This window comes from Pinus tabuliformis, chromosome 2_2, assembly GCF_031772625.1.
Source record: "Pinus tabuliformis cultivar Carrire ecotype Pingquan chromosome 2_2, CPIR1, whole genome shotgun sequence".
Lineage (NCBI taxonomy): Eukaryota > Viridiplantae > Streptophyta > Pinopsida > Pinales > Pinaceae > Pinus > Pinus tabuliformis.
Genome location: NC_142300.1, coordinates 1,052,196,638 through 1,052,211,119, shown reverse-complemented (window position 1 = coordinate 1,052,211,119; position 14,482 = coordinate 1,052,196,638). Strand labels below are relative to the sequence as shown.

The window sequence follows — 14,482 nt, the reverse complement described above, 5'->3', positions numbered from 1 at the left end:
AAAAAAGGCCACGTTATAGAGACTAGAGAGAATCATCACTTTGTTAGGCACACATCACCCTGGGATTCACCTCTGCATCCAACTAAGATTCCGCTACCAATCCATGTTGACATGAAGGAGAACAAACTAGCCATAATGCCGACAATTTGATGTTTAATTTGGAATTGATACCTAACATTTAAAACAATATTAATAACAAAATATATTTATATATGGGTCATAAATAAAATATTTAAAGCAAGTAAAAATATTTCAAAATTAATTATGTATAATATATACAGAGCAATTGAAATAGAAAATTTCTCATTACACTCATAAGTGCTCTCTAGATTCCAATATGAAAGAAATGTATAATTGAATTCATTGTACTTAAAAGCAAATTATCAGCAACAAAAAAGTATTTCAAATACAATATTTCCCTACCCACATTAGAGTTAAATCATTTCAATTGTGTGTTATTGAATACGATGGAGGGATATATGCAAGTCCTTTCATACTTAACATGGTATTGATATAATAAATATTTTTTTTATTTTTTTCTTTTTGTTTCTTATTTTTAAATACTTATTTATGAAATAAATAAATTCAATAAAAAAAAAATATTAAATTTATAATTAAGGATGAATTTTTTAATTAATATACATTTTAAACATTATATATAAATTATATATACATATTAAACACCACCAAATTATACATATTTCTCACACTAACAATTTCCAAGTCAATTAAATTAGAAAAATATATTCCCACACTTTAGAAAAATAATGGCTATACTATTCGTGTCAGCCAAATGAGAATAACAAAACAAACAATTTATCAAATATTTTTATTTCTTACTTTTAAATATTTATTACAAAATTAACAATTTTATATTTTTAATTACTTTATTTTATATATATAATTTAAGATGGATATTAAATATTCATTTTGTAATTAACTTTGAAATTTTTAATTAATATATCTTTTAAACATTATACCTAAATTGTATATACATATTAAACATTGAATTATTGATTCAGGAGGATCCTGTCAGTCCAGTATGAGCAGAGTCTTCAATGATTCAAGTCGAAGTGGTCTTAAAATGATCATAGTCGATGAGGTCTTGAACTTTTTCAAGTTCGCTAGTATTCATCGTCAGCATTCAGTGTCTGGTATCTTCATCTTTGACAGTGATGTTATGGTTGTCTGGTAATGTCAATGGTTGATATGGTTTTCATGGTATTCGAAGGATATGGTTTTGTACCTTGTTGTCGACATGTGTTTGTCGTCAGTTCTGTCGGGGTTTGGTTGTCGACATGTGTTTGTTGTCAGTTCTGCCGGCCTTTGGTTGTCAACATGTGTTTGTTGTCATGAGATAGTGGCAAATGTCGCTTTGTGACGAAGAGGTGTACATGTGTTTTATTATCAAAATCCAAGTGATTTAATACATAAACATAAGTCATGTATCCTAATACACCTAAACCCTAACCTATACCTAATCCATGCATTAAAATTCCATAACCCTAAGTCCTAAACCCATTCATGCTATTGCAAAACTTGTAAAACATTAAAACATTACAAAATGCACACAAAATAGCCCCTAACGGTTGGCCTAACTGCATCAGAGCAGACCGTAGCGGGCCATGTGAAGGGACAAGGGATTAACCGTCAGGGTTAACATCGGAGCATGACCGCGTGGGGAATGGTATCTAATTGTGGTTGTGTGAACGTAGAGCAGGAGACCACGCAGTCGGGGGTTGTCTCCGCCGTTTGGTGGACAGTCACGGTCCAAGGGGGGGTAGCAGGTGTATGTGAGTGCCGAATTAATCGCCAACCATCATCGTCGTGAAAAACAGTCGGCAAAATTGCTGGAGCCATAACTGCGGGTTATCTAACTTGTTCACATGCATTGTCAGCGCCCTCCGCCCGGATAGCTGACTCCTAACAGTGTCGGGCTAAACTAAGGTCGAAAGTGGGTTTTTATTTGTATTTTGGATATTTTAATTACATCTAGGTGCTGAATATCACTATGTGACATTAATTCATTAACTAAAACCCTGAATTAACCCTAAAAGTCAGCTTGTTCATTCCTAAGCTCAGACTAAGGAGTTAGAATGCATCTGGAGGGTTATAAAGATAGTTTGGCTCGTTGAAGAGTAGGAGGGAGTGATTTTAGAGTTTTGTATGGAGATTATAGAGGACATAGGCTGATTTTTTATTTCAGTGTAACGAGAGCCTCTAGAGTCAATTGGGAACCATGACAAGCGTTGGAAAGCTAATTCAGAGAGCTTTCTTGTGACAGTGACCAGAACTGCTTGCGTGCACAATTAGTCTGGTTAATTTGTTGTGTAATCGACCTCCTCAGATTCAATCCTAATAAAGCGAACACCCATCTTGAAAGCGGACATAGAGACGTAGTCCATCAGGGACGAACTCTGTAATCAATATTGATGTCTCATATCGCTGTGTTTTTACTACTTATTACTTTTGTTTGTATGTTTCTCATGTTTTAATTATGTCGTAAAGTCACTCCTTTTCAATCAATTCTCACGGTTAAAGCACCTTAAGTTAACATTCATTTCACTAATGGCATTAATCAATTCTACTTCAGTTTAATGTATGATCATCTCAAATCAATTATACATATTTTCCATACTAACAATTTTCAGGTCACTCCAATGGAAAAAAGTATATTCCTACTCTTCAAAAGTCACTCCAATAGAAAAAAACAGATTCCTACACTTCAAAAGTCACTCCAATGGGAACAAAACAGATTCCTATCTTTCAAAAAAAAAAAAAAACCAATCCAATGGAAAAAACAGATTCTTACCTTTCAAAAAACAATAACTCTAAATAAAAAAGAACAAATTATAAAGATAATTTAAATATCCTACATCCATAAAAAGGAAACCACTAAATATGCTTTTCAAATCAACCAAATGAAAATATATATATATATATATATATATATCATAAAAAAATATATATCGATCTACAAATGAAAACTAATCCTACATATACAAGTGGATTTCTACATCTACCATGGTAAATAATGAATACAAGTTTTCAAATCAACCAAATGGAAAGAAAAAATCCAACTCCTACAAATGAAAACAATAAATCTTACAAAACTAGTGTTAGATAATGCACACCTTGAATGTTAAATGAAATGAACACATCTTTATCATTTGGGGTTTGCATAAAAGGCCTCTCAACCAACCAAAGAAAAAACAAATTCCTGCCCCTAAAAGTGAAAACCATGTAATCCTATGGGTTGATATGAAAAGAAAGAATTCCTACCCCTACAAATGAAAACAATGAAATCCTACAAATACAACTGGTGTTATATGGTGCATACCTTGAAGGTTAAATGAAATGAACACACTTTTATCATTTGGGGTTGCATAAAAGACAACCAACCAAAGAAAAACGAATTCCTGCCCGTAAAAGTGAAAACCATGAAATCCTACGGGTTGATATGAAAAGGAAAAATTCCTACCCCTACAATTATACGTGAGGACAAGAAGTCGGAACCCATCGTTGTTTAAATCGTCCACCAGTACACCTTTTTCGTCGTTGGCTTTGTGTTGCCCATGCAATTCATTATCCTTTACACGGAGTACTGATGCCACATTATAGGATATTTTCACGGCAAGCAATAGATCCCATGCTATTGGGTCATTAATGCTTACCCCCATCTTATGCCATCGTATGCGGCACCATACCCTTCCCCCATGGTATCGCCATGGGCATCCTCCGGCAGTAAATGCAATGGTGCGAATTGAGGCAAGCAATAGATCCCATGCTATTGGGTCATTAATGCTTACCCCCATCTTATGCCATCGTATGCAGCACCATACCCTTCCCCCATGGTATCGCCATGGGCATCCTCCGGCAGTAAATGCAATGGTGCGAATTGATCTGATGTACCGATACGACCGAGATTTCCGGCTTACCCCAATAGATTTGCGGCTTGCCATGCATGATACCTATTCCTTAGTTTTAAATTGAGCGCGGGAAAATGAAATTTTGAAAAATAACAGCGCGTTCTTCAAAAACAATACAATAAACAGTATGCTTTTGTTTCTCTTCTGTGTTTGTTTCCACATCTCGTTATGGCAGTGGATAGTTTTAGAGTACTCTGTAAATACATAGAATGGTGCTCTGTAAATTCATAGAATTTCGCTGTTGATTCACGGATATCCAGGCGTTTTCGGATTACTGCATCTCAGACACCAGGGTTCTATTTCTCTGAACGAAGTGCCATGCTTGAATCCCACTCAAGCTTCCTCACAACACTTCATGACATCGGCCCTGTGTAAGCTACCAACGCGTGGAGTGAACTTCATATTGCAAAACATAAAGAGCATGCCAGGCCTCAACATGCTTGGAATTGTCATGGCTCGCATAGACATGGCTGTGGGAGGGGTGGCAACTCCACACATCCATCCCAAAGCCACTAAAATTGTGTACCTGTTGCAAGGTCCCTTCGCATGTGTTTTTAATCAACTGCCTGTATATTCAGTTCTGTGTTTGTTGCAGCTTTGTGGCTCAATGGTCCATGTCGGTAGCTTTTTGTGACATGGTAAGTTTTGGATTTCTAGAAAATAATAAGCAGCTGGAAATTTACATGGAGTCAAACCTTAGTTTGGCAGACAGCCGAAGGTAATAATATATTACATTTTAGCTATTGATTTTCGTCCATAGGTTGTTTTTGTTTATGACATTTGTGCATTAGATTACAAACTGAAAAGGGAAAAATTTTAATGCAATATGACCATTTTAAGATGGAGAGTATCAGTGTATTGTCTTCTCAATTTCTTCACGAGTGAGAGAATTTTCTCCTTATGAACAAATTTATAATTGTCTAAAAAAAATATTTTTATTTTTATAATAAGGCTATCACTCAATACAATCTACATCATAAAACTAAAAATAATATTCATTGACTTTTAACTCATTAATATTTATACTTACAGATCCAGTCTCACGAAGAATCAAAAGGATTAGAGGGAAAAAGCAGAATCGCTAATTTGAGTTTTCTTAGAAAGATTCTTCAAAAAAATATTTAAAATAGTTTGCATATTGAGTTTAAAGAAAATTATATATAAAAAATGGTGTATATTGAGTTTAAAGCAAATTATGTCTCTTTTTTTTTTTTTGTTTTGACAAGAATTTAGAATTGTTGCAAAATAAATTTAAGTTTAAAAGTTTTTTCAAAGATTTGAAACATTAATTATGGTGGTCAAGAATATATTTGATTTGAGATATTACAATATAGTAACAATGTTTTTTGCTGAGGAATTGTGATAGGTATTTATGGTTATATAACTATTTGGAATTAAGAAAGTTCCATGTCTTTCCAAGTTTTAATGAGCAACTGTAAGTGAAAAACAAATACTTATCACAATTGATCAGTAAAAAAAAAGTATTTATGATGTTGATTGTATTGTGTGTTAGCCACAACTGCTAAAAGTAAAATTATCTTTTTATAGAAAAATATAATATATATAACAAACAACTTATAAAAAAGAAAATACCTACAACATAGGTAGGTAGACCTTAGTATATCTTATCATATCGAAGAGTAACACAAGTAAGAGATAGTGAGAATCCAATTTATAAAGCTCTAAGTCTACCCAACCATTTGTTCATACACACAAACCAAACCAACAAACATAAATGGATCTCGATTTTAAAGAGTGGGAGTTGCAGAGGCTAAGGAAGGAAACACGTGGAAGCACATCTCGGAGCTCTTAAATTAATTTTGGTAACTACTCTATAAGTTGGGCTTTATGTTTTTTTTTTTTTGTAGATTATATGGAAGACTTCAATATAAAATTGCAATTCAAAAAGTGCAAGAGACAAGAAAATCCTATTGTGGCTATATTGAAACATTGAAGCCTTTCAAATGGTTTTGGATTAATCGAGATATTTGTATCCATTCCATTAAAAAAAATCAAACATGTTTATAAATATATTAATGCATGTATACTATGATGTTAGGATTTTTTCAACTCATGTTAGGATTTTGTCAACCATTTTTATAGTTTGGGTTTTAATAAAAATGTTTCTTGTTTTTCTTTTGGATAGAAAATATTTTATAATTAAATAAAACAAATGCATAAGTTAATTAAATATGTTAACATTGGTGTAATATTATTTCTAAATTTTATAAATTAAAATTAAATAATAATATTTAGTTTTTTATTCTCCATTTCATTATGTCAAAATGAGGAATGAAGGTTAAGAGTCTACTATCACCCCAGAAAGTTGGACTCCCATCATTAGCATATATTGTAGCCAAAGACAATCTTGGAAAATATCTGGAGTAGGAGAAGTGATCAGAGACCATGAAGGAGGTGGAGTCCCTCTGTAGCTATGGCTTGCCCAGAGAGGCCTCTCTTCCTGTTCCACTAGTTCAAGCCATAGCTACAGAGGGACTCCACCTCCTTCATGGTCTCTGATCACTTCTCCTACTCCAGATATTTTCCAAGATTGTCTTTGGCTACAATATCATATTTATTATATTCTTAATTTTAGTCTTAAAATTTATGCATTCAATTTTATATATATTTTAATTATGATATTTATAAAATTTAAATTGTATTTATTTCTTAATAAATTTTTAAAATAATAATTTAAATTGATTTAAAAAATGAATTTATTGTATAAATTACGATAACAATTAGATATACATAGAGAGAGAAATGATCATCAAATTTTAGAAGAAAAATAAAAATAAATTATTTCATTTTTATCTAAATATTGATATTTTATATTAATTAGCTTAGTCATATAAATTAAATGATAGATGAATTCCAATCCGCTTAAGATATTAATGCAACCAAAGAAAAAAGTTGTGGAAATAAGGTTGGCAAGGACCAAAATCTTAGGATTGGACGTTAATCAACTACGTGGAAAAAAAACTAACCTTTTAATAAGTAAATCATTAGAGATCCTAATTTATAAAACACAAGTAATTTAATAAAGTTAATCAGATACTTTCATTAAATTGTAAGGATAAAGATAATGACTTTTAATTAAATCTTAAATATACACTTAATATTTATATATATATATAAAAATTCTCACACCCTTATTCAATATAAATACACTTATATCTAACAACTTTTTTTTCAATATTAATATACTTATAGACATAAATAAAATTATTAAAAATAAACTTACAACATTAAATGTAATCTAAAAATAGAAAACAAAACTCCACAATATTACCAATTATAATATTTTATTCCAATTATAATTTTACAATAATTACCTACCATATTTTTAAATTTTTATTTATTTTTCTTTTATAATAATCACAGTTTTTTCTTTTTAATTTTGATACTTTATTTAATATTTAAAAAAATTGTTTTAATTATTTTATGCAAATTGCAATATTACCCTAACCTTAAAATTTCATGTTCATATTAACATTTTCATTCATTTTATAATATTTATGGACAATATTTATATGTAAATCAAAATACTATACATATGTAAATCAAAATACTATACAGTATCGTTTTTTAGTACCAAAAAAACCAACCTTATATATTAGTAACTCAGAAATATGAATATAAATTAATGAAAATATAAAGTAAATGTAAATATATAATCAATTTTTAGTTTCATATGGGAGATCGAGAAAACTTACCTAAAAAATTATAATGCTATCACACATGTATCCCATATTTATAAAACCAACCAAAAGATCTCATATTTATGAAACCAACCAAATTGTCAACTCCCTTATATAAATATATATTATTAAATAAAAAAATTCTAAAATCAATATCTTCTTGATATTTCCACCGGCAAAGAATCATGTCAAACCTATATTTATATGATGTCTTTTAACTTATTTATACAATCCCTTTTAACACATTATTATTAATTTTAAAAAATCAATATTTTTATATTTAGGTTTTTTAGCCCGAATGTAATATTAAAAACAATTGATTAGAATGTAAACAAATTATTATTAACCAATTTTTTTACAAGCGGAAAAGAAACTATATTTTTCTGTCAGGAGTATTTATATGAGAATATTTGATTACGGTCAAGTTTAGGTTATCGTAATAAAGATATTCTAAATAATTTTTATTACTTTTAAATCAATAAAATAACTCAGGTTCATTTACAAAACCTAGCGAAGCACCTTTTCAATTCGAAGAGATTTATCCGTAAAGTAAGTTGCTTGTTGGCCAAGATCGGCCTACTTGTAATTCGTGAATGCTTGCTAAATGATAGCTACGTTGCCAGTTGGCCGAGGTCGACCTGCGGTTTGTGATGGCAACCAATATACCGTACCAACCCATCACACGAAACCAGTGATGTGCAGATGCCGTAACCATGGCATGCCGTAACCATGGCATGAAATGGCTATGGATGTTCATACATAAAAGGGCGTACTATAAGACATTAAAATCCCTATAGCATGGGATTTATGGCTTGCCCCCATCTACCGCCTCGGGATTCCTCTTGTATCCACGGTAGCGATCCCTCGGCCAGGGTTGGCTCCTTCAACTTTCAATACCCTCGGCCAGGGTTGGCTCCTTCAACTTTCAATACCCTTGGCGTCGCGTTGAGGTCTCATTCCTCCGTCAGTGCCCATGACTCCTGCTTGGTCTCATTCCAGCTTCGAACCAGAGCTCTGTTGAGGTTTTTGAAAGGCTTTCGAAGTGCCAATCCTTGATCTTCATCTTTCGAAGTGCTTTCCATCGTAACTGATATTTTTTTCGTAGATGATATGGCTTTCCCCACTGCGACCCTCAGCGTGGAGTATAAAATGAGGGTCATCTACGAAAAAAATATCAGTTACGATGGAAAGACACTTGCTTGGATGCTATGTTTGGACGGTTTCTGCATTTTAGAAGTATTGAGAACTCTGGGTTCCATTTTGTTGTCCATTGGTTCGTGATACCTCTTACAGGACTATCCTCCATGGTTAGCCAATATTAAAGGTAATTTGTTTTTCTAAAAGCTCCGTTGGGGTTTGGTCTGGCTTCTCTCAAAATCTCATCGTATTTCTCGAACCTTCATAAAAAACATACGAAGAAAACCATGCTCCGCTAGGGTTTGTTCTTACTTATTTCTATGGGCTTATTGTAATTTGTGGTGCTCTTCCATTGCTTACCAAGATTACAGGTAAATATTTTTTATCTAAAAACATTCCTGAAAAACTTCAGAGGATTTCTTCTATTTGCTGCTAGGAATTTTGCAACTGGTTTTTTTATATTTTTAAATCTGATAACCCTATCTTTCTATGTTATCTATGCATCTATTGCGGTCTAGTTCCTGTTGGCTTCTACAGGTATTTACTTGCATTAGGTTCCTAGACAAGGGTCATTTTCAGTTTCTAAACTTTTACCTTCCATTCTGCTGTCCACTGGTTCGTGATACCTTGGGTTATTACGGGACAATCCTCCATGGTTCGCCAATATTAAAGGTAAGTTGTTTTTCTAAAATATTTCCTTGAAGTCTACAGATGACTACATAGAATCCTCACCATCCTCTGAACGCTCAAGGCATGGATCCAAAAGGTGAACCTATAATCACATGGAAATTTCTGTCAATTGCAGGATGCAGAGCAGGATCACATGGAGTGGGAGCATATGGTGGTTCATTTCGTCCAGGTGATCAAACATGGGATGGGAGTTTTGTAGCTATGGGTGCAGAGCCTAACCAGGTGGTCCCCATCATAAATTGCAGTGAGTCATCGATACTCTGTAAAACAAAGCGAATTGATATTGTGCGAGAATCCTCAACCCTTCGACCAGTAGAAGGTGCATGCTAGGGCAATTTGACCCTCCAATATTCTAACCCTAGTGGCTTCCACTAAATGTTAAGGGGACGTGACCGACTCTGCTTATGTGCTGGAGTGAAGAACATAGAGAGGAACCATCGTTTGAAGAACCAGTGAGAGGACGTTGTGGTTCAATCGCTCTAGTAATCGAGGACACGTGATGGGATTTCTGAAAAGGAGTTCATCAGATTCCATTTCTGTGAACATCCTATTTCTGTGAACATCCTTTGTTCATTAATGGTATATATAACGATTACCTCTATTCATTGTATGTATATATAATAATTATTTTTATTCATGAAAGTACATGTTTTCTTATCTCTATTATCCCTATTTAGGAAAATATATGTTCTTCAATTTTGTATATCGGTGATACTTGTTTCATTCAAACTGAGTGTAGCAGAGAATAATGCCAATACAAAGCAAGACATAAAGTGTGGTGTGTTATTGAGTTGCGCTTAGCTCAGCAGAGTAGAATGTTGCTACAGGGAAGAGCATCTTGGGTAGTGGGTTGATTTAGCATTGCACCTGGTTGATTTGTCCTTTCTCATTTTTCATTTCTGCTTTTTCTTTCTTTTGTGGATGCTAAATAGCAATTTCCAGCGTTATTTCCCTCTTCTTGCTTGTAGTCTTTTCGTGGGTTTTGGGTTTTTGTTTTTTTACTGTTTAGATATTGGTATTTTTTGTTTTTAACAGTTTTGTTTTGGGTTTTTTCTTCTCTCTGGGAGATGAGACGATATGTTGGCTTGGCTACACCCTATAGCTGTGGTTCATGTACTTCCCACATGTTGTGCAATAGTTAAAAGAGGTATGCACTCTTTCTTTGGAGTTTATTTTTGGGTGTGTGCAGGTGTCGAAAGATTGCAGAGGAGCTCCAGTGAAGACTTTGGACTATATTGCTAACATTCAACTTTGGAAGATAATCATTGCATGTATTTCGCATATACTTTATATTTAGATATGCTTTATACTTGACTCTACTTTAGTTGCTAAAAAATTTATGTTGTAAAGATTACAATAGCTAAATGAAATAAATAGAGTAAAACCATCTATTCCACTAGCTAGCTACATCATTCTTAACCAAATCCCAAGTGGCTTTCCCTCACTACTTACCAAATTTTAAATTGACTTTCGCCTTTACATGATTATTTCTCTCAAAAAGTTAAGGCTTCATTTTTATTTTTCATGAAAACGTGCAGGGAAATGGTGAGCATGTTCCCTTGGCAGATTGATAGTTGGCCGTCTTCAAGCTCATACTGTTGCTTAGCTACCATGGTATTGATCCAGTAAGTCTGTTGATGTTCAGCACCAACCTACTTCGATTCTGTTACTTACCTAATTCTGGAGGCAAGGACCCAGATAAGTTAGCAAATGGAATATGTAAAGCCTCCATCTTTGACAAGTTACTGAGCTGCCACAGATTCCCGCTTGCGTAAGAATTGTGCCCGGTCATCATATCCCTGAGCTCTGTTGGGATTGAACCAGTGATCTCATTGAAGGAGGAGCACAATTGCGAAAGATAATACTGCAAATTCATTTCAACGACATTGCGTGTCCTATGAAATTAGACAAAAATGGAGACTTGATGGGATCTACTTTTGAGATTATCAACGTAGCTAGTACACACATCCACAACAGTGGTTACTGGTCAAACCGAACCAGCTTATCGGTCACCCCTCCAGAAATTACAGCCACCATCAGTGACTATCAATATCATATAAAGCCAAAATTGTCTGATATTATATGGCCCGGTGAAAGTGAAACTACGGCGCGGGATTGGGCCCGTGGAAAGGAACTTGCTATTGGTTTGCCTAGAAAGACAGGCTACTAAGAATTTGTAAAAGTGAATGGTAGCAACCCGATGAAAGGATTTTGTGTTGATGCATTTATTGTTGTAATGAAATTGCTGCCCTATTTTTGGTACACATTTAAACCTTGTGGAATAGGGAATTCTGCACCCAATCACGATGTTTTTAACGTGTAAAATGCAATGGGTTACCACACTGCCATATTGTTTCATGCAGGTTTTCTTTCTCTACAATGTTCTTGAAGCATGGTGACTAATATTTCTGCTCTTTTTTTATCCTCAGGGATTTTAGCTTCCCTCTCAAAACATTGGTTTTCTTTATATTTGATGGTATTGATGCGCTTAAAATGCATGATTCTGATGAAGACTTTGAGAGAATGATGATGCTTCACTACGTAGGCAGTAAATGAAAGGTATTTGTGGAAATAAATTTAGGTGCCCACGTTGTTGCAAGTGTCCTAAATAAGTTGCGTTAAGAAGTTTGTGAAAAAAAATTAAATGTGATACAAATATTCATAGTGTTTCATACTTTGGAAAATGAGAGTAATTTGGATTTTATGTTTCTGTTTCTTTCCTAAGATTAAATTCTGGTGCTAAATGGTTCTTGTCAGGGAGTTTTCTGTACATATATTTTTGCAACTCTGTTTTTATTTTTCCATCATTTCATATATAAGAGAACTTCAACCTGTGGTTTATTTTTTGTTTTTTAGAACAAATGGATTTAAAGAAATTATATAGTTTTTCAAAAATGAATAGGGAAGATGTTCTCTATGCATAGCTGGAAAGCGTCTTCTTGGATACAGGGTCAAATGCAGTTATGCATGGTCTCATTTAGCCATGCCAGCCTTGCTAAAAGTTCTTTGCCCATACTCCCATCTGGATTAAATGAATCTGTGCAGAGTAACGAGGCACATTACGGGCATGAAGTTGATTACGTCCATGACCACTTTCGAGATGGCAGCGGGGCAGACTACGGTCACAATGAGGCAGATCACAATTATGAGCCTTCAGCCTTGTCCTCTGAAACCGAAGGCCAAGAGGATGCAGATAGATTTGATGGTTTATTTTCTCCATCGCAAGAGTATACCGAGGTGCCACGCTCATTTGAGATTGGCTTCTCATGGCCAGAAGAAATCGATGTTGGAACAGAAGGATTTGATATAATATATGGTAAAGAACAAAAAGTTGCTGCAGAATACCAGCAGGTGATGGAAGTCTCAGTTGATGCAGAGAATACCCAAGTTCTTGAATCTGTCATTCTAGACAGTGTACATGATATAGAAAACTTACCAGTAGATGCAGAAAAAAATGTTAATAGTTCTGAGGACTGTATTCCTGAATTGGTATCATTTATGGACTCTGGTGCAGATGTATCTCATGAATCTGAGTCTCATTTTGGTAATAGTGGTTCACATGACTTTGTTTTCTCCTCATCTAAAACAGAAACTAACAGTGAAATACAGAGTTTTGAGAGCCTTTTCATTCAAGATCCAGAGGAACTGAGCACATCATCAGGTGGAGGTGATTACTATATTCCTGCAATGGCCAGTCAGTCCAAGACACTAAATTTTGAGAGCCAAAATGAATTTGAATTCAGACATAATGAATCTGTCATGTCTCTAGTGGAAAAGAGTAGTAAGGACTCGGGAGGGGGGATCAGACATATCAGTTGTTCATGATCTCGGAGATTCTAGTACTCCAGCAAAATCACTGAAATATATCTTGCTTTTTGGAACTATAGGTGCGTCTATTTTTGCAGTTGCGATGCTTGCTACATATTTGGTCAGTGTGTATAGAAAGAGAGTCAAATGTACAAGTCCTAAGAGAGCCCAAGAACATGATCAGAACACTGTAGCAGAGAAAAATGGTCCTACAGAAGATGGTCATTCCATACCGAGGAGGGAGATACTATATCCCCAAAGAAATCACTTTTCTTCAATGTAGATGACTGTGCCCTGCGAAAATAACTTCGAGCGAGGGATTCCTATGTGCCGAAGGTGGAACTTCTTAATGAGTATTTGCCGTCAAAGGTGGTAAACACTTCAGAAAGAAAACTCAATACCTGGCTTTTATCAAGTACCCAAGAAAATTCATTTCACACCCCAGAGAGGAAGGTTAGGAGAAGCAACACATACTCGGAAACAGAGCAAGGAAGTATGGCTACTCAAGAGATGTCTATGGATATTCTCCATCTTATGGGAGCTTCAAAACTCTGATGAAAGAGGTATTCTACTTTTAATCCCAACATCAAACTTGTTAAGCGTTTCCTTTGTTTTTTCTACCTTTGTGTTTTGGTTTTGAAATAATATTCCAACCTTTGCAAGGCATTTTCTTGCTTATCAATTTCCATTGAATATTAAGTGAAAGTGGAATTTGGTTTCTTCATTTCGAGGTTGGTAAAATAGTTGTCTAGGAGCAGGGGAATTTGGTTTTTTCCATCCTACCAATCTTCCTTATATATCCTGTCAGACTTTTTCAGTGTTGTGCGAGCCATTTGATGTATAGATGTTGTTCATGTGCTTATTTCAGTCTCAATTCTCTTTTCACTGCACCTTGTTTCCTTTGCATTTCAGGTAAAAATGGAATTTGGTTTCTTCATTACAAGGTTGGTAAAATAGTTCTCTAGGAGCCGGGGATGCTCTTCTTCCATTCTACCAATCTTTCTTATATATCTTATCATATTTTTTCAGTGTTGTGTGAGCAATTTTATGTAAAGATGTTGTTCACGTTCTTATTTCAGTGTCAAATCTCTTTTCACTTCACCTTGTTTCCATTTTATTTCTAGGATATCTATTCTTCCCTTGAAAATTTTCTTCTGGGTAGTCCTCAATTCATTCCATAAGTATGTAAATACAAACCAGCATGTAGGAAATATTTGA

General features: G+C 34.2%; 1 protein-coding gene across 23 annotated transcripts in view; it reads left to right on the top strand.

Annotated features, from left to right (window-relative positions):
- LOC149197003 (uncharacterized) overlaps positions 1-14,482 on the top strand; it is an 84,609-nt gene that overhangs the window by 68,930 nt on the left and 1,197 nt on the right. For 2 of the 23 annotated variants that reach the window (XR_016254727.1, XR_016254719.1), the window contains exons 1-3: positions 9,145-9,439; positions 9,573-13,827; positions 14,177-14,208. The exons of 12 other annotated variants lie outside the window; for them this stretch is intronic. The gene's annotated coding sequence lies outside the window, so the exon portion shown is untranslated. 9 more of the 23 variants (XR_016254717.1, XR_016254726.1, XR_016254728.1 and 6 more) reach the window with 9 other exon arrangements.